Source organism: Pezoporus occidentalis, unplaced genomic scaffold (genome assembly GCF_034315485.1).
Source record: "Pezoporus occidentalis ecotype Australia unplaced genomic scaffold, CSIRO_AGI_Poc_V1 ctg162, whole genome shotgun sequence".
NCBI lineage: Eukaryota > Metazoa > Chordata > Aves > Psittaciformes > Psittacidae > Pezoporus > Pezoporus occidentalis.
In genome coordinates, this window is record NW_026913447.1 from 451,269 (window position 1) to 471,894 (window position 20,626).

Here is a 20,626-nt window from a genome sequence, read left to right on the forward strand (position 1 = left end):
AGTCCAAAGCTAGGCTGCTTTTGTGCAGATGTTTAACAGCCAGGAGACAACAGCAGGATGTTATCTACGGAAGGCAGCAGTGAACAGAGTGGGTCTGGAATCTGTTTTAATAGATCTCTACCTCTATCAAACTTCTGTGTAAAGCCTGTTTGTCCGAGACTTTGCGAAGAGCAAAGCGAGCATCAAAGCTCTCCTTCGTTTTGTAGGTCAGGAAGGCTTTGGGGTTGGCACAGTGTCAGCTCATATGTATTCTGCAAAGTGCGCTTTAATTTTTCATTATAACAGTACCTACAGGCTTTGATTGAAATAAATAATGAACTAATTCGTATCATGAATCTAAGAATCGCTCTCTTCTGGTCCCCATCAGAGAGAGGATTTTCTTCCCAGTGACAAGTGTTAACGCATTTCTGCCCTAGTTTCCCACAGTGGATGTCACTATTGAAGTGTCAGGAAGGAAGGTTAGAGCTGCTTTTTCAGTCTGCTCCCGTCAGCCTCAGCAGTCCGTCTTGGATGAAAACATCCTGGCAGAACACAGGCTGAAAGAAGGCTGGATTTTAAACAGCACAGCAAAAGTCTTTGTGTTGTATATGATTAAAATGTAACACTGAATAGGTCTTTTTCTCAGTCTGAGTCAGGGAGGATGGCTCCACTATGCAAAATTACAGGGTTTTTTTTTGCAGAATGGCAGAAGTTTCACAAGTCTTTAATGTAGTCAGAGACCATTTTCTACACTCTTCTCAGTTTTCAGTGCTGTTCTTTCTGATACCTCACCCAGCACAAATCCTGACAGGTACCACTCCATTTCTGAGAGCTGACAGAGGACAGCCAGCCATTCACCATGGTGGGACCCCAAAGCGGCACCTACCTTCACTTCTTACAAAGCAAAAATGGTCAAGACCTAAACCCAGTGGGATTCAGATGCTATGTTTGGTTTGAACTATTCTGACTGTGTCAATCATGATAACTTTAATAAGCACAGTTACTTGCGAAAGAACAAGAAAATCGATTATCAAAAGCTCCTTGACTGTAATTTCGAAGTTTTGCCAAATTAGTTTAATACAATTCCGTTTCAAGAGGAATTTGTATTATGTGCACACAATAAATGCTGTAACCCACCCAGGTACTAATCCCCTTTGCAAACTGTGTGACACTGCAGAGAAAGTGGATAAAATGCTGCCCAAATCAAATGGTAATGAAAATAAAGTACAATTGGCATGGCTTACCACAATGCTCTAGCAGCATCTTTGGAAGATGGCACTGAAGAGGAGCCATTGCAATTAGGCAGGTATAACAGGAGAAGTGTTAGATTGCGGAATTAGAGCTGCTCCCATCTCCCTTGCAAAGCTTTACAATGTCAAAACAAGGCAGCAGTATCAGTGCATTGATACTAGATTAGAAGCCCTTTTTAAATGGAAAAGAGTATTTTCTTCTGAAAAATAACTAGAGATTAATTTTATTCACCCAAACTACATCCGTCACTGCTGGAAGCTGCTGCTGAAGGACCACAGGCTCTGTCCTGGATGACACCACATTGCATGCAAATCTCTGGCTCAGTACAGTGGTGGCTGCACGAGACATAATGTCTTGTGACACAGGGAAGGTCAGATTAGACTATTTGACCGTCAGGCTAAATTTATCGATTTAGTGAAATATATTAATAACACCATTTTAATTAAGACAACATAATACAAAGAGCAATACCACTTAGTCCATTACAGAACTGAGTTAAAATGCAGTATTCCTGTAATCACTTTTGTACATGATCTAGTTAAAATTAGCCAGGAGAGCTGTTACTGTAATGCATGGGAATACAAGTAGAAAGCTGCGACTCACCGAAGCAAAGTCACTGCACTCCATTACAACCTCAGCAGAGCCAGACACGCCAGTTGGGAATAACGAAAGAGGGAACGCTTAAGGATCATATATAGCACAGCTCACAGACCTTGGGGAACAAAATGTATTTCATTACAATGGCATTGTTTCGACAGAAACAAAACCCAAATTACTCATTTGCTGCTGTTGGTTTTACTCCATCAGCAATCGGGTACGTCTGCGTCAGTGCTGGACACACGGTATAAGGCAGTGCCAGGCTTTCCCCAGCTCTACACAAGAGCCAGCTGTCACATGGACAAGGGGATCAAATTCAGCAAAATAATCTTTTTGAATCTTTCTCTGCATACATTAATCTGCGCGCTTATTCCTGTTTACATTATGAGATGTATGCCATAAAAGAGCTTACAGGATGTGTATTGCAGCCAAGTTAATATTGCTGTTGGAGCCTCAGCCTCTCTATTTCCTGACTTAGCATTGCCCAGTTACAACCTTTTTTAATTCTTCATTTGTCTGATGGAGTTTATTAGTGGTTTGAACCCGTTTAAGGTAAGACGGCTACATAGAGCAGCTATTAACACCTGCAGGAAACCCAGGAAAAGAACAAGCCCTGTGCTGAAGACAATAACAACACTCAGAAATATTTAGTATAGAAATGTGTACAAATATAGCAAAGAAAGGTACTTGTAGTAACAACCCTCAGAAACAATTTAGAAATGCACCTACATTGTAAGACATTTTCATGTATCATTCAGGTAAAATCCACAGCTTTTCATATAGGGCAACTTAATGGACTTTTCAAGGGACAAAGCGCGCTGTGTACAAAAACTATAGTTAAAACAGTAACAAAACAAGTTATTTTTTTCACAGATGTCATGACTGGATTTTAAAGACAGGAAGCCCAGAAGGGTTTTACTTAAGTTGGACAAAACATTTCACAATGCTTGTGCAGATGAGCTAAGGCAGGTAGACCCTACATTAAAGCCTCTTCCTCCCTCCTAACACACGCTGTGTTCTCCTGCACCCAGGTGAACTCCTGCCCAGAGCCATTTCTTTATTTCATAAAGCTACTGAAAGGCTAGCAAGGTACTCATGGCAATACCACAGAGACATGCAAACCTATTAAATCTGGCCCTTATGAAACAGAGGTTTGATGTCTCCGCCATTGCCAAATGATCCCCGCAGTAAATCCCTGCCACCCAAGAAAGCTGCAGCTCTCTGCATTCCTAGGAAAGCCTTTACAATGCCACCTGTACTTTGACCTTCCCTCCCTATTTTGTCTTAATTGAAGGAACCAGAGCCTTCATTTCTGCCCTCGGGCTCCTGAGCATCCCTGGCTGGACTCAGGCCTGCTTATGCCCCTGGCAAAGCTGATGGTGCTGCCTTTGCCAGCTCAGGAGCTGGTAAACCAGACTAAACATCTACTCACATGTCAAGTGTTTTAGACTAACAAACCCCTGTTAACACTGTGAATGGAGCATAAAGAAGTCCTCATGTCATGACAATGGAAAGACTTTTAGCTCTTCTTTAAAATAAAAGGAAAAAAATCCCTCACATCCCACTTTTCTAAAATGTTCATGAGTTTTATAAAAGTAAAAAAGAAAAAAAAAAAAAAGGTTTCCTCCAGGCTAAGCACTGAATAATTTTAAAGAAAAAAGACTTCAAAGACACGTTTTTACATTCTATTTGCATTCAGGCATTTTGTTTTTCAGAAAACTATTACCTCAGTAATATTGCAGGCTATTTTCCACACATTGTGAGCTTTGGCTACCCAGAAGATAATTTGTCCGGTGCAAGACCCATGCAAGACAGGGAAAAGCTACTCCACAAATGGCAAAATTTGTGAGTCATGTTGAGAAATTACAGCAATATTTGCAAGGACGTGCACCCTGGACATGAAAGTGAGGGTGGCAGAGGGCATACACACATCGCATTTTGCCTTAAAATGAAGGCAGAGGGACCTAGACCAAAGCGGTCAAGTGCTTTGACTAGATCTGCTCAGCCATTCCTGCGGCCCCTCTGCCAAGAGCAAAATGAAGCCCAAGCCCTTATGGCTCCACTAAAAAGAAAAGGCTAATGCAGGGGTGCTGGGGATGATCCTTGAACCCATTGCCACTGCATTGGGCAAGAGCACACCAACCCCGTGTGTCAGTCCTCCACCAACAGCCCCCAGGGATGATGGTGGCTCAGACATGTCTCCTCTCACACAGCCGCACTCTCTCTAGACAGCAGCAGAGAAGATTTGACAGCTCACTGAGAGGAATTCATGAGCACTGCTGTTCATTAAAAGGCTACAGAAGGAGAGCACTGAGGTTAGTGGGATGGGCTATATTAAGCCCATTTATAGCTTTATGGCCCTTCAAAGGGGCATCAGAGCTTTCTGCAGCCAAATGTAATGGTCAGATAGTTACAAACTGAGACAGGCTTAAGAGAGTACCCCAGGCTACCCGGAGGAGAGGCAGCACAGTTAACTTCAGAGTTTGAGGTCAGCTCTTGATGTTTTCCTCTTACACATCTCATCCACAACCGCTTCCAGGCTTACAACACTGCATATATCACAGCCCGCTTTATGCGGACAAGAGTATTTAATGACACTGAGAACTACCTTCTGATGATTAGGGGGAAAAAAACCCAGCCAGATGTTTCATGCTGTCTGATTTTATTAAACTGCTGTGTGCAGAGAAGGGGGGTGGTTGCCGTTTTTCTGTGACTGCTACCCCTCTTCCTCATGTCCCCTGGCCCTCCTGCCCTACAAGACAGTAACACGCACTGTCACGACATGACCTAATCCAGGGAGATAGCACGAGCTGTCACAGCAGGCAATGGGGCTGCCCCTTGCCCTCCAGACAGGCACACTAGGGTCAGCAGAGCAACGAGAGGGCAGAGCAAGCACCAGGGAAATTAAACCCCACCGACGCTGGGAATGGACCCTACTGTCACCTGTCCCACTGACCTACAAAAGGATGCACCCCTCTGGCCCCTGGGCATGGAGTCCTGCTGGTCCCTGGGGGATGCACCCCACCAACCCGCTGCGAATGGAGCCGCCAGGGCTGATGTGGTACACATCCCACAGACCCCCTGCAGGGGGGATGCCGCCCTCTGGTCCCCTGGGGTTGGATCTCCAAGGCTGATGGGGGAGGCACTCCACTGACACCTAGGGAGGGGGGAAGCGTAGCACTCCACCAACCCCCTCGGGGGAAGATGAAGCGCCTCAGCCCCACGGTGGGAGATGCACCCCGCCGACCCCAGGAGATAGAGCCCCCAGGGTAATGTGGGAAGCACCCACCGACCACCGGGAGCCGAAATCTCCCTAGCACGCGGTGCGGGCTGCTCCTCACCGGCCGCGGGGGGATGCAGCTCCCCGGTGCCGGTGCCGGTGGCGGGGGGGGGGGGGGGGATGACTCCCAGTGACCGCCGGGGAACGGAGCTGCCCGGCCCGCTGCGGCAACGCGGACGGAGGGGCACGACCCAGCCCAGCCCCACCGCCCCCCGCCCCAGCCCCGCGCTGCCGCCGCGCCCCGCACTCACCTCGGCGGCACAGGGGGACCCGGCGCCCCGACACCTGCCCGGCGTCCCCGGGGCAGGGCGGCCCCGGCCCGGCGCCGCTCCCTCGCCTCCTGCCGCGCCGCCGCGCTGCCCGCCTGTCCCGGCACGGCCCGGCCCGGCCCGTTCCCGGGAGCGGCGGGGGCGGCCCCGACGGGGCGGGCGGCGCGGGGATCCCGAGAGGGGCGGCCCGACGGGGCGGGGGGCGCGGCGGCCCCTTCGCGGGGCGGCGCCCGGGCGGGTTCCACGACCCTCCCCGGGACGCGGCCGGGAGCCTTCGGGAGGCAGCGGTAGAGCCTGATAGCACCCCGGGCTGCGGGCGAGGCGGGGGGGCCGGGGCGGGGGTCGGCTGGCGCTGGAAGAGTTGTTTGGAATCTCCGGCCCCCGAGGGGCAGGCGTTGCGCCGTACAGGTTTTTAATATTTTCGGGCACGTCAGGATCTTTTTTAAGTCCTCTAAATGCTTTCCTTGTATCGCTTTTATCTTCTGTTCTCGCTCAGCAGGCAGTGCTAGTTTCAAAGCGGATTTAAACGAACAGTGAATTACCCTTTTTTCTTCTTTTGAGATCTAAAAGAATCTTTTTTTAATTTAAAAAAGTTCTTTTTTTTTTTTTTTTTTTTACTGGAAACTTAAGGTATTAAAATGAAAGCACATCCTAAAATGTGTGGTTGGTTTTTCAGGTTCACTTTTCCTAGGCTCTGTGAAAGGAAATGGTCAGCAGCTCTGTTTTCTTTCAAGCCAGAGCCCCTTCCTGACTCATGCTCCTGCTCAAAGCTCAGGGAGTGCGTTTCCAGCGCTGGTGTTCTAAAATTAAATCTGAAAAAAAAAAAAAAAAAAGAGAATTCAGATCAACTGAAGTGTCTCTAAAGTATTGTCTTTATTAAAGACTCTGTCAGGTAATCACGTTACGATTTGGCCCAGATGCTCTGCCTATCACTCCTTTGAAGATGATTGCTTATGATGGCAATGTCTGGCCTGATAACTAAATCAGGCGCAGCATTTAAAGCGGAGGGGTGTCTAGAGGCACTTGTTGCAGTGACAAGCAGTGCCTTAGGACTCTAAGGATGCTGTTAGTTGAGCTGAATTGTTCTGCAAATGCAGAATACTTCCATGCAAACAAAACAGTACAAACAGTACCGCAGAGCACGCTCTGGACCACCCTCTGTGCGGAGCAGGGAGGTTTTCAGTAGCATCAGCCAGGCCATAGCTGCTGAACTCTGGGATGAGGCTCAGGAAAATAGGTGTGTGAATTTCAAGCCTGTTCAGTGGTTCCCTGCAGGGCCGGGGTCAATCCACTCAGCATTTAATGAAATCTCAGTGAAAACAGATTGGGGGTGTATGAAGTTCTGCCACCACTGCAGACACTGTGCAGCTAATGCTGCCCTGTGTCTCTGCCAGCGCCAGGGGACTGGGGCCCTCCAAAGGCACTGCAGTATCAGACTAGCTCAGCCTCCATCCGTGACTTTTTTCCACCCTGTTTCTAGGGACGTGCCTTTGAACAATGTTTTGTTCATTATTTATCTGCATGAGAACAGCCGTGCTTGCAAATGATTCCTCTGTGCTGCCAGGTAGCTTGCTGGTTAGGGTGCTGGCTCACAACAGCAAGACTGATGATGGAGCAAAGCAGGAGAAACCCAGAGAATTATTCCCTTTGACTCCCGAGTTCAAAAATGTGATTATTTCCCTGTAGACCATGAAAAATCCCCAGAGGTCATCCAACACCTCAGGATAGCAGCACAGAGTGCTGAGCCCTTATTTCAGAGCATGGCTGTCCCCTGCAATGAAAACTTGAAGGAAATAATAGCCAGTGGCCATGCAAACATGATGCGTAATTTCAGCAGCAGCAGTGTACGGATCAAAATCACCAATATACACATGCACTACTTTCCAGTTATCCATTGTCTTAATTTTTAAATGTCCACAAGTCCAGCTGATTTGTATGGCTTGTTGCTAAGACCAGGGAGCAGATTATGCCTGAACCACTTCTCATTCAAATCAGAGCAGTTCTATTCATTTCAGGGGTTACACTAATATAGAAGTGGCATGAAAAGGGACAAAGGGACTTTGCTCTGTCTTTCATATCCACCCACATAACAGTATCTCTTAAATCTCTCTAAAGTCAGTCGTATGCATTTCTCCCATTCTCTGCATCAGTTGTAAGATAACAGTATAAAGCACTGAAGGTTTGGTGCTCCTGCTGCAGAGCATTTGGCTTCTGGCAGAATTATACCATGGAAGCAAAGCTAATGCTCATAAACAATGTCTTTTGCTAAGTACTTTTTTTGGCAGCTCTTGGCATTCATTTTTGTAGTGTAAATCAATCGCTGCTTATATTTTCTGATTTCAAGCCAAAAGTTTGAAAAAATACTGTGCTCTATATGTTTTGGGTTTATCCTGCTGATCTCTATAGGAAGGTCAACTTTATCCACAACTGGAACCAGTAATTCTGGAGGCTGCCAGCAGTATTTTACATTCTTTTCTTACTCATCTGAGAAAGACTGTTTTTCTGCTGCTCTTCCTAAAGAGCCATGCGAACATCAAAATCCTAATTAAATGTCATTTCATGAGTATCAATCTCCCAACATTGTTACTCAGGATTTCCAATAGCAGCCTGGCCAGATGTTGGTAGATAACATCAGCAGCGTTCTGTGTTTTTCTTGGACACAAACTGAGTAGAGATTAAGTATATTCCTTAGTGTTTTCCACACTTCACCTCCCAGAGAGTGCCCAAAATCTCATTTTATTTTACTTTAGATGAGAGAAGGATGCTGAAAGTGAAACAGTTATCTGGATCTCAGAGGAACCCAGAAGAGGAGCTTGAGCCCAAGGAAAAAGGGAGAAACCAGAAAGCAGAGAGAAAGATCAAATTAAGCCAGTGGAGTAATATTCAGCTTTCAGGATTCAAAGGCTGCTTGGATCATATCACCTGGTGTGGCTGCATCAGCAGGACCGAATTTCAGTCATTACACTTTCAGAAGCCTGGAGTACTTTCAGAGTAGCTACACAGCAGATTTTAGTCACCCTAACAACATTTTATCCAATGCCAGCTTTAGCAATATGTAGTCTTGTCACATTCTCGGAGTGCAAGCAGGATTTTCTCCTCTGACCTGTGCCACTGTGACAGTGTCCATCTTCTGCTGTGCTCTGGGGATGGCTGGACAATATCCAGAGATCCAGGCAGATCTGCTGAGCCATCACCTGCCCTCAGCTCTCCCTAAAATGTTGAGGTGTTAGGGTTCACATTGTTCTGAGGTTTTTCTTCAGCTGATTTGGTGCTACTTGGCTCTAATTTAGGGCTTGGGGAGAGACTGTCTGGCCGTAGGTAAAGAAGAAAGCACAAATGAAAAGAACATCTTCACACTGAGGTAAGGTGCACGTAATGCTGCCATCACTGACAGTAAAAAGTAGAGCAGTAAGTATATGTGGAGCTGATTAACCTGAATGATGACTTTCAGGCTGTGATTTAAAAAGCACAGCATGACTCCACTAGCAAGACTTGTGTTTTCCTCTGTTTATGGAACAAAACTGGGATCCTTCATCTTTAATATTGTTCCTTTATCTTCTTGTCTCTGCTCTTCACAGACACACACTCTCTCATGTATATAGCTGGTATAAAGTAGACCAAGGACAAGCCACCACTGACTGTGCTATTATAATTTCCATTCGCAAGGAGACTAAAATGAACTATTCTGTTGATTTCCTTGTCTATGTGGAAAAATTAAGCAGCATGATTACTGTAATAACCTAGAGTTATTGTGGTCGTCAGGTGGGCACAATGCTCCAATTTTATTTGGAAATAATTACTTCAAAAGCAGAGCAATTTTTCCAGGACAGTGTCTTACTCTTAAAGAGTGTGTTCGCATGGCTTCCACTGCATCAGCAGTGGCAGTGATTTTCTCTGCATAAGCAAAGCCCCAGAGAGGGAACACATTACATATGGCTCCTCCATAACATGCTGCAGTAAATATGAGACTAAAAGGGCTGAATAAGAGAAATCTTGTAAGTCGGATGGAGCCGCACACAGAAAATGAACAGTCATGCCAGGCTCAGAGCCAGTCACAATTTGGCTCTGCATAGACTTGTGTCATCTCTAACAATGACAGTCTACTTTGTTACAGCTGTAATTTGGATCACCACATAAAAAGGGAATAACAACAACAAAATAATTATCCTGATCCTACACTTTTTTTACTGCCTTTTGAAATCCTGCTACAACTTTGCAGAAGGCTAATAAGAAGAATAAGCTAATGGCTGTGGATCCGTCAGCAGGGATTTCTCTCCACTTATGTCTTTCCTCCTGAATTTTCACACACTAACTGCAATCCTTACTAGGATGTAAAGTTTCCCAGATGCGGTGGGTTTTCATCAGAGCACAAAAATGGGCAACCCTTAAACAGTACTTAGTATTTAAATCAGCATGAAACAGACCCCTAACTGCCTCCACATCCAGGGGAGTGAAGGCAGGGAGCAAAAATGCCACTATCCACAAGATCTAAACTTTAAAGTGAGAAAATACATGCTTAGATACAGTTATTATAAATTGTTTGTGGATACTACCCATTCAATTATTCACTTGCTGCAGAAATCTAAGATATGTACTTCATGTAAGTACTATAGCAGCACAAAACAGGCCAGTAGTAAGGGTCAAAGTGTCTCAGATTCACTCAGCTACAGATCTTCATAGAGATGTTCATTTTCCAAGATCCTGAGGGTAAAACCCTAAGATTATTTGCTATATATCTATAGTACAATTCTTTCAAGACTCTCTTCCCTATAATTCCAAGATCAACACTTGTTTCAATTTTAGTGGTATATGACATCAGAGGTCAGACTCATCCATTGGATGAACTTGACTGTAGATAGAGCATTTGGAGAAAGCAAAGAAATAGATACAAATAGTCTAAGGTTAACCAAAAAAAAATAGTCACCAGAGATCATCTTAGAGCTTCTCATCAAGATAAAATTTTTCACTAATTAACAAATTAGTCATCCTCTTTATACTGTGCAGTGTTTATCAGGCCTGCTCTGAGGCTGTGTTGGTTTTTCTTTGAAGTAATAAAGTTTGGATTTCTTTGATTTCTATGATTAGGTGACCATATCCTCCTTTTGTTTACAGCAGTGGTCCTGTGTGCTTCAGGATTTATTAAATCTCATTGTGGACATTAGATTCATCAGATTTCATTAGATCCATATGTGGGCATATACAGAGTCATTTACTGTTTCAAAGCACCTTCTTCAATTTGAACATCATTGCACAAAATTCTGCATCTGCACATACCTGAGGGAGAAACCAGAATGTTTTATTCACAATAGTTGTTGGGTGTGTGCTGTCTTGACAGGATGATAAGGAAAGCACTGATGAAACCCATTCTTGCACAAACTGGCACCAAGGAGTTATAAAATAACTGCAATAGACACCAAGTCCTGCTTATACATTGCCAGTGCCATCTGTTGCCAGGGAAATGTCCACATCTTCAGTGCACAAATAGCAGAGTCAGTGCCTAATCAGTACTGATTAATCAAGGGCTGTGCAAAGGAAAGTGTTTTAAGAGATTAGCTAAGTTTTGGAGAAGCAGTGCCCCACAGCAGCCAGCGTTACTCTGTTACTGAGTACTGACATTGCTCCCACTTTCCACAGCACGGGCAACTTCATGGCCCATCAGAACCAAGGGAATCAGCCTCATTTCATAACGCGAACCACCAGAATGATGTGCTGTCCTTGCGGGAGTGGGAAGCACTTGCTTTGCACAAAGCCCTTGAACAGTCTACTCATTGTCCAATAAAATACTTGTCACACATGCTAATCATTATAAACTTTTGCAGTCAGATAGTACCATTCATCTGATGAGCTCAGCCTACAAATTTAGCTTGAATCTGGTCTGGCATCTGCCTTGAAGTATGCTTTGATTTGAAAATTACATTAAAACTCTGCCTGGAATTGTTTCTGTGTGCGCACGTGGGTCTGTGTGTGCGTGGACACAGAGACAGAGAAACACCTAATATTTCAGTTCTGTTTGAATGAGCGCTGAGCACAACAGGCCATCTGCTAGTAGCTGTATTTCCAAACTTGGACAAAAAAATAAAGGAAGGGATATTTTAATCTTTTTGCTCACAACAGCAGTGATTTCTCTGGAAATTCAAGAAGCTCTGAGTGGGATGTACCATTTCCAAAGGCAGCACTCAACAGGCTTGCGAATTCTCTGTAACCCAATATATGAATATTCTACCATGTCAAATGCAGACCAAAAAATACATGTTTATCTAGCCAGAGCCCATATGGCAGGTGCTTTCCAGGTCACTTGGAATCTCAGATGTAAAGTGCTAAGGAAAGGCAAAACAGCCTTATTAAATGAGGGCAAGGCAGAAATTATGTGCACTGTCAGAACGCCTTTGTGGATCATGAAGTCTATGTAATAATACATACAGTACCTAGTTAGTATCTCTTTATCACACTCCCAGTGCACAGCCACAGCAGGCACTTCTGAACGTCTTTTCATTAGGCTTTTGCCCTGTAATATTCCTTTTTGTATTTCTTGTGCTTACTCATAAATTAAAGAGAGAGGGAGAGATCCAAGGCTAACAAAATGCAGACTGGCTAGTGGAAAAAGCTGCACACTTGAGTTTTTGTAGTGTTCACAGCATGTGATGTGGAGTCTTGTGAAGCAGCAAAAGTCTCTCGTAAGTGCTCCCAAATCTTCCTTCGCTGGCCATTTTCAAGCAACCAATATCTGGCTTCCTTTTTTTAAGTAAAACATGCTGTTATTCAGCTTGAACTACCTGGGGTCTAGAAATCTGAAAAAGCTAATAAAAAAGTTTTCTGCACAGTTCTATTTTTGTGTTGAATCCAAAGCACTGCAAGCCAGAGCTGTTACTTCAAATGAACATTTTTCTGTGTCATTGAGACACAGGTGTGTTGTGACAAGCATAAGAAATCAAACAAATCATCAGAAATCCTGATAGAGAGGGAGAGACAGGCCTATAAAATTAGACTGCTGCACTGTTCCTGAAGAATTGCAGTTTACAGTGATAAAAAATGTCCTTGCAAATAACATCATCGAAAATTTCCAGGACCTGAAATGTCAAATACTAATGCAATTCTGCTAAATATCCCCCATATAAATCCCATTTCAGTGACATTGAAGAGTCAGAAGTTAGGGAATTACCATCTGTGGAGCTGAGCACCACAGGGGAGGGATGGAGATGCCTGAAGAGAGGAGGATCCAGCTAAGGGCCAGGATTATCATCCCGTTATGCTCTCCATCCTGGAGAATTTACACATGGAAGTGAGTCAGCACAATAGCTGTTTATACTTCTATTTCTTTCCAGAGTGGTAAATGAATAAACCTTCTCCTCATCATGAATCTGTCAGGTTAAATGGAAGGCCTAGCCTGATTTTGAGTTAATTTGCTTGGAGCAAACAAGTTTAAGAGCCATAAACACCATGAATATCAAAGGGGTCTAAGTGATACTTGAGTAATACAAGGGACTGTTATGCAGGCAGCCAAAGCTTTTTGCATTGTTTTATTTACTTATTTTTTAATATTTCATTGCCAATTTGCAATCTGAGCAGGTACCTGGCACCCAAGGGCTGCAAACCCACTGCTCCCCACTGGTTCTGTGGTGCTCAGCAAGCAGCTGCTTTTGCTTCACTCCTTTAGGGATCTGTGGCACCACAGGTCTGCCCACAGGAGAGGAAAAGGCAATGCAGCAATATACTCTCCCAGCTGTGTCCCACCTACCCACTCTGTGGGCTGGAGATGGAGCAGAGGTACAAGAGTCACCTGCCTCTTTCAGAGAAATGGTCCCCACCAGGTCTTTAATGCAAGGGGCAGATCTGTATGGGAGCATCTACAGTCTGGTGAAAGCCATGGCCTTTGGGACCTTGTGTGACAACCTCTGCAAAGTCTTTGTCTTGTAAGTCAGGCAGGTTCCTGCCTGCATGGAGAGCACTGTACCATGGTCCATGTCTGGACGCAGATACACATTTGGTAACAATAGTGATTGCAGTATTTTAGAAGTAATTGCAGGGTTGGTGGAAGGTCATTAGGCAAATGTCATTTCTGATGGTGGCAGATTACATACTACTACACCCACTTCTGACACCTTCCATCAGTCACTTTGGCACATCTCCCCTTGATGCTCCTTAACGCAGAGCAATATAAAAAGTGCCTTAGACCTCTTTCACATCTCTTGTTACCCTGCCATCCTGTCTGCTGCAGGGCATTTGTGTAGCTGAGGGTGCTGAGCACCCATCTCTGCTGAGCCTTGTCTCATTCCTTCCCTGTACAGTCACTTCTGCCTGCACCCATCCAAACAGTGGTGGAGAAAGCACACACGGCCCCAAGACCATGATTCACCATCTTAGACCAACACAGATACGGTGATGAGGTCAGCTGGTATTCATTTAAATATTATACATGTGATATTAATGAAAGCAAAGTTACTAAGTTGAGTTGCAAACAGCATCTGGTTGAGAAACGAAGAGGGCTTTTCCACCCTGTATTTCTGCACAGCATCCAGCGCTGGGAGACCCCAGTCCAAGGCAAAGGGTCTGCTATGGAGCATCACCCTGACTTGAAACACCATGCTGACAGTGAATTAGTCCTCTCTCTGTTTCAGCTGTGATGAAAAAGCCAGCCTTTGGCTGAGAAAATCTCATCCAGAGCAATAACAAAGCTATTACTGCAGGCAGATCCCTCTGTTTCAGCACACATGTAGCTACCCAGAGCAGATGAAGTTGAGGGGCTTACATCTGCAGCATCTTTCTCTACAGATTAGCTCCCTGTAATGCAAAAAGAAAGAAGATACCAGAGCACTTCTCAGACAGAGAACTTCAAGAGGAATTCTCTGCTCAACAGCCTAAGTCTGCCCGTCCTCCGTCTCTCCCAGCAACACTCCTGCTCTCATCTCTGTGAGATGCTGTGGCTCTGTATAGAATAAGTGGTGACTGTGAAAAAACCTGACAAAGGAGAGGGAACAAATGGGATATTTCTATTTCTGGAATTGCCCATTAGAGAAGCATGGCAGTGCACTTTAAGAAATAAATAGGAACAAGAATATTAGCAGAGGAAGCATATGAGGCCCCAAGACCATGACTCATCGGGTTAAATCGACCAGCTGAGGTCAGTGCTTCTATTTATCAGCTTTTAGTTGCAAATATGGTGATGGGGACAGTGATTCTATTACTTAAATTTTACATGCTCTGTAAAATACGGCAGTGATTAATGTCTGTAACTAAGGCAGCTAGATGTGCTGCTTTTAGAATTTGGAACCTATTTTAAGGTTAAGAGGTTTAGTTTTCAGCTGGTAAAGTGGGCTTCCTACAGATTTCAGTGTATTTATAGGCAATAAAGGTATTTTGTGCTCTCATCAGCATCCAAAAACTGTGCTGAAGCACAGCTTGATGAGAAAAGCCCCACTAATTGCACTTCATAGTCACCCATTCTTCATACATTGTGGGACCATGAAAGCATTGACCGTAAGCTGATGCCAAACACGAGGCTATTTTGAGAAACACAGGAAACATTTCTGTAATGTGGTGTTGGCTATTTTTTTGGTGTCCCAAAATTTGGATGCAAAGCATCCTCCTCTTTAGCCACTTTCTACCCTGAACATTTATACCATCAGTGTGCAGCGGTTTGGATTACACGGTGCAGGTAGGGGGCCCTCACCCTTGGTTTGTTCATGGGCAGCTGCATCAGGGTACATTGAAGCTTAGGCTCAAACAGATGGTGAGAAACCTTCCCTTTGAGGAATGTCTGCTTCTGTTGCCAGGACATTGTGTGAGGAACATTGCTATAATAGGTGCAAGTAACCTTACACCTCTGCTGTCTTATATGTGAGATGTTAACATTTCCACTGTGAAATTTTTCCATTCTGGGTTTTGCTGTCAATAAAAAATAATAAAATAAAATAAGATAAAATAAAATAAAAATAAAATAAAATAAAATAAAATAAAATAAAATAAAATAAAATAAATAAAATAAAACTCAGAGGTAGTGCTGATGGGAAGACAGTTTTCCTTTCTGTCAAACACCCAGAAGCCCATAGACATGTCCAGGTACAATGCATCGGTACAGGGAAATACTCTTTCATCAGAAAACCACAGGATGACGGCAGGGCAAGCCCACAGTAGAACAGTAGCTGCATTACCTCCACTTATCTCTATTTCCCAGCAGAGAAGCAAAGGGAGTTAAAACCAAGCAACTCCCCACTCTGATTCATATCCCACTGCTGTTATCCTTCATCCCACTGCTGCATGGGTAAACAAGGGCTTAGTAGGTCTAAGAGAAAGCCAAACTCTGCTCAAGCAGGGGAGCTCACTCCAGAGGCTGTTACAGCAGGCAGAGCTAGATTGAGTGCTACAGCACAATCCGAACCCTGTTGCTCAAAACTGAGAGCAGTAACACGTGGAAGTCCCAACCCCACAGCTGTACTGCAACGTCACAGCTGGATGCAACCAGCCGCTGTGGCTTCAGGGCAGTGTGGCTGGGGAAAATACCCATGGGGAGACCACAAGCATCTGCGGGCACACCCATAGAAGGGCAGCACAAGCATAGGGTGCAAGGCAGGCCAGACATGCCAAGGGTTTACCAGCTGCCATCCCCAGCAAGCAGAAGGCTGAAGGGTCTATTGGCATGTTGGCTAACCCCCCTGAGCATTTGGGATGGGGCTTGCCACCTCCCATCTCTTCCTTCCCTACGAGCCTCCTCCTTTGTGCCTTACTGTGTCAAGCAGACTCTCCAGGGGTGAATCCCTGTCCTTCCATGCCACTCAGGCTCTCATCCCTGCAGCTGTCTGTCTGCCTGCAGCCTCTTAGCAGCCAGACCGAGTCACCGGAATGTGTAAAACTTCTTACAGGAACCCTGTAGGCCCACGGTAATTACAGGCAAATCGCAGTGCCGGTTGGGGCTGTGCTGTAATTACCAGCAGCAAAGATAAAACCTCTGAGCAGGCTCTCAAACCTTTTAGTTTAGAACTCCACTCAGCTTAGCACTGACCCTCTGCAGCAGCATCCATCAGCTGGTCACTGAGCAGGGTTTCATGCAGTTTTGCCTGCTCTCCACTTCTTCAAGGGTTTTGTTTGTTTAAGGGTTTGTTTGGGCTTTTTTGTTTGTTTTTTCTTTAAGGCAAACTTCTGTATGAGGTATTTAGGTCAGATTTTTCTCCCCTAAAGCCCTCACTAGACACCACTTTGTACTCATGAATTTCATTATTTCCGATGGAAATTGCGTGATTTCCAGGTTCCTGGAGCATCAAGGGGAGGCGATTTAACTACTAATGCCAGTCTGATAATTGTGTGCCTAGGTCTGGAGGCATCCTCTGCAGCCACTTCTTCACTAAGTGCTTGGTGTCTTGAATTTTTCATGGCTAAGACATCTATGACTAAGGCATCCAGAAAGATTATTCTTTTTTAAATACAGGTTAGCTGCTCTTTTATTTGATTTGTGTGGGTGTTATTTCACTCAGCACTTTGGTGTCTTGTGACCCACTTACAGGCTGTAACAGGCTCCCATGAACTTTCATGCCTTTATATTCAGGTTGCTCTTAACTTACTGAGGGAAAAAAAAAATAAAGACAAAGAACCTCTGAAGCAACTCTATCCTTGAATTTTAAATCAGAAATGCTTATTCTGTAAAAATGTGATAATGTTTTATCAGTTCAATTCATGAGACTCATAGGCTATGAGAGCCAAGTGGGGCCTCATCAGGGCTCAGGGTGCTGGACTTGCCTATCAGGATAAGTGCCAGGGACTGTTGCGAGCTTTAGTTTAACCCTCATGAAACCTCGTGATCCACATCCAAGAGGGTCATGGAGCCAGGGCATCTCCTGGTGTACATGTGGCATTTGGGGTGAAGCTGCTGCAAAAGCTCAGGTGCTCCTTGCCCACCTCCAAACCCTCCCCTGGGCAGGAGAGAGCACTGGGAGACTTTCCAAGATCCCTTTGGAAGGAGTTTAAAAGAAAAGAAAAAACAAACCGAGTTCTACCCGAAAACAACAGTACCCTTGTGGGGAATTCTGTTGGTGCCTGGTACTTTATTTTACTGGTATAAGTATGCCAGGAGAATATGTGTGCTCTTCTGCACTAATAAGCCCTTAAGGAGTTTAAGCAGTTCAGTCTGTCTTTGAAGATGTTGTGATGTGGGTTAATCACAATGTAAATGCATCTTCAGAGGGAGAATACCACAATGTAACGGCTGGGAGGTACAGGCAGGATACCAGGCGTAGAAATGTAGGACACTTGCACAGTGCAAGGTTAACTTTGTCCATATAAAGCTAGCAAAACACGAAAAAGAAGCATAAGGCTCCCAGTCTCTTGTTATCCTCACGTCAAGGCAAGAGGTCTTACCAGTAAATCTGATTTAGCCAAAACCTGTGGTGCCCAGTGGGAAACAAATACAGCTTTTGGTCAGGAGGCTGGACTAGATTTACTAGCAGCCTCTTCTCACCTTTAAAGTCACCTCTATTAACAGCCGCTTCACAAGCTCTTGTAGCTTCAAGGAGGAACTTGCCATTTCAGAGCAAGGCAAATGAAGATGTAGGTGTACTCCTTGCATGGTATACTTTGCATTTTAGCTTTGTTTGTTTTAAGAACTGTGCAATATGATAGGTCATGAAGGAAAGCTAATGGGAAAGCAAAGTAATTCACTGAAAGAAAACAGGCAAACCAAGAATTGTCCCCTCAGTCCTAGAAGAGGCACCAAAGGTTTATGTTATGTAAATACTTAAGAAATCTAGCTCACGCATTGGAGACTCATCAATTTGTTTAGGTGCTTACTGAAACACACACACGATCAGCCCCATGATAAAAGCTAGTCACTTTTAAGGGACCTCACACCCACATGAATGAACATAGCAAAAGAGCAAACTGATTTCCAAAAGCAACAAGCTCTTGCAGAGCTGTTGATTTCCCTGGGCACTGGCATTGGTCTGTGCTTTCAGCGTGTTTAGCTCTCAGCTCCATCCCTTCCTGTCTGCTCCATTCTGTCCCTGGTGCATCCCACCATGTGCTCAGAGACCCAGTTTCTAGTGCAGCTCTAAATCATTCTTTACACGAACACAGATACCTGTTTTAAAACTTCCCCTTTCTCTTTCCAAAGGTTTTATGCACCTCAGAAAGGTTACTTCACATCCCCTGTGACTCACAGCAAACAGACAGCGAGACTGAAAGTGGTGGGTAATTTCTAAAGAAATCCAGATTGTCTACGTGCTTTTTAATTACATAGCTATGTGCACACTTAATTAAATTAAAAAACGATTACCACAATTTATGATATGTATCCAACTCTTTAGCAAACAGGGATTGCAGCTGAGTTTGCTTCTTGACTCCTTTCCTTTGTAGATGACCCTGGCTCATGTTTCTCCTTATGGTGAAATAACAAAAGGCAGTTTGCAGTATGTGCTCTGTCTGTTCATTGCTGGAGTGACATTAGCCTTTTTCTCTTCCTGAGGGAGGCTGGATGAGTGTGGCAATTTGTTTATTGGACTTAAATGAGCTTGAATTGAAAAATAAGAGACGACAAGAACCTATGCTGAACACCATGGTGTCTCTTACTGCGCAGACTGGTGCAGTAGGAGAGATCCCTGCAGGGAATACAAGTTCTTTCTGCACTACTAAATTCCTTGATACTCATTCATAAATATGGATGGGCATTAATTAGGAAAGGCAAGTGTTTCACTGAGGCAGACATAAAGTACTGTTTTTTGAGGAAAGTGACAGGTTTCTATGTATTTTCTGAAAACATCCTGGAAATTCATGGTTTTGTGAAATAATTTCTCACTTTCTTTTGTTTAATGAAAATATCCACAATAGGATCTAGTCCTTAATGCTTGAAATAGTGAAACAACTTTATAAATAACACCCATGGAGTTGCTTAATTTTGAGAAAGCCAAAAAACACTTCTCAGGCCCCAGTACTCTGACAGTAGTGGGCAGGGGTGCAGAGCTTCTCTGCCTCCCCATATCCCCCATGCCGTGCTGCAGGTGGGTCTGGTGCCTTGCTTGGGGTTTGCTGCCTGGATGAGACCACAACGGTGCATTATCTGCCTGATGTTGACACCAACTTGCAAAAGAAATGTTGGTTCTGGCAGTTTGGATGGCAGCATCTCCAGTCTGCCAGACAAACGAGGCATCAAAAATCTATGCCTAAATTAAGTCCCATGAAAGAACTGAATAATGTTTCTAGCACATGTAAAATTTTGGGGCATTCAGGACAAAAAGTGAATAATGTTGTGTGGGCTGCTTTTCTTCTGTTCAAATAAAACAAGAGCAGACCACCCTCTATTTCCCAGTCTCTCCCTTTGCTATTAGACCAGCCTGTTGAGCAGGAAGCTTGCTGGAGTATCAGAGTTAGCAGTCACAGTTGAAGTAATGAAGCTGATCACAGGATTACAGAAATAATAGCTGAGAAGGACCTCTGGAGGTCATCCAGCTCAACCTCCCACTTGGAGTGGGGCTTTTGCCAACGCTGGATCCGGTCAGCTGTGGCTTTGTCTAGACAAGTGTTTAAGACCTCCAAGGATGGAGGTACTACAAAGCCTCTGGTTAGCTTGTCCCAGGGATGCACCGCGCTCCTGGTGAATAAATTTTCCTGAAGTCTTATTAGAAACTGCAAAGGTGCAGTTTGATGCTGTCACCCACTGGGATACTATCTGCTGCTACTGATTTTGCAACTCCCTCCACAAGCAGTTGTGGATGCCTAGGCCTCCTCTTCTCTGGATTAAACTATCCCAGCTCACTCTACCTCTTCTCATAAGCCATGTCCCCCAGGCCAATGACCACTCTGAAATCCCTTTGCTGGATTCTATTTTCTCAACATCTTTCTTGAACCAGGGGACCTGAAGCTGGTCATGATGCTGATGATGTGGGTGAGGTCTCCAACATGGAGAAGAAGGTGTTAGTAACTTCCCTCAAAGTGCTGGCGTCCTTCTTTGTATTGTGATGAGACTGTACTGGTGGCTCATACACAACACAGCCCATGTCCTTTCCAATGGCACCACTAACATCTGATTCCCAGCCTGCACCAGTGAGTTGGGGTTTTTCCTGTCCTAGGCACAGGACTCTGTACTTCTCTTTTCTGAACTTCCTTGTCTGTCTCTTGTACCAGTGTCAAGCTTCTCTGTGTCCCTTGTGGTCAACGCTCTTTCATGTGGCATGTGGCATTACCATCTGTCATGAGGATGCACCTTTGTCTCTTCACGTAGGTAACTGATGATGCTGCAATATTAGCCCCAATATTAGCCCCAGTCTAATAC

The 20,626-nt window shown here is 44.7% G+C and overlaps 2 protein-coding genes across 5 annotated transcripts in view; one reads left to right on the forward strand and one right to left on the reverse strand.

The window, feature by feature from the left end:
* PDZD2 (PDZ domain containing 2) overlaps positions 1 to 5,493 on the reverse strand; it is a 204,671-nt gene extending 199,178 nt beyond the window's left edge. For 3 of the 4 annotated variants that reach the window (XM_062612871.1, XM_062612869.1, XM_062612867.1), the window contains exons 1-2: positions 5,359 to 5,493; positions 1,834 to 1,942 (exon numbers count right to left, since the gene is read on the reverse strand). The gene's annotated coding sequence lies outside the window, so the exon portion shown is untranslated. The remainder of the gene's footprint in view (positions 1 to 1,833; positions 1,943 to 5,358) is intronic. The other variant, XM_062612868.1, reaches the window with a different exon arrangement.
* Positions 1 to 20,626, forward strand: part of PMAIP1 (phorbol-12-myristate-13-acetate-induced protein 1) — a 442,512-nt gene that overhangs the window by 208,401 nt on the left and 213,485 nt on the right. The window lies entirely within an intron of this gene.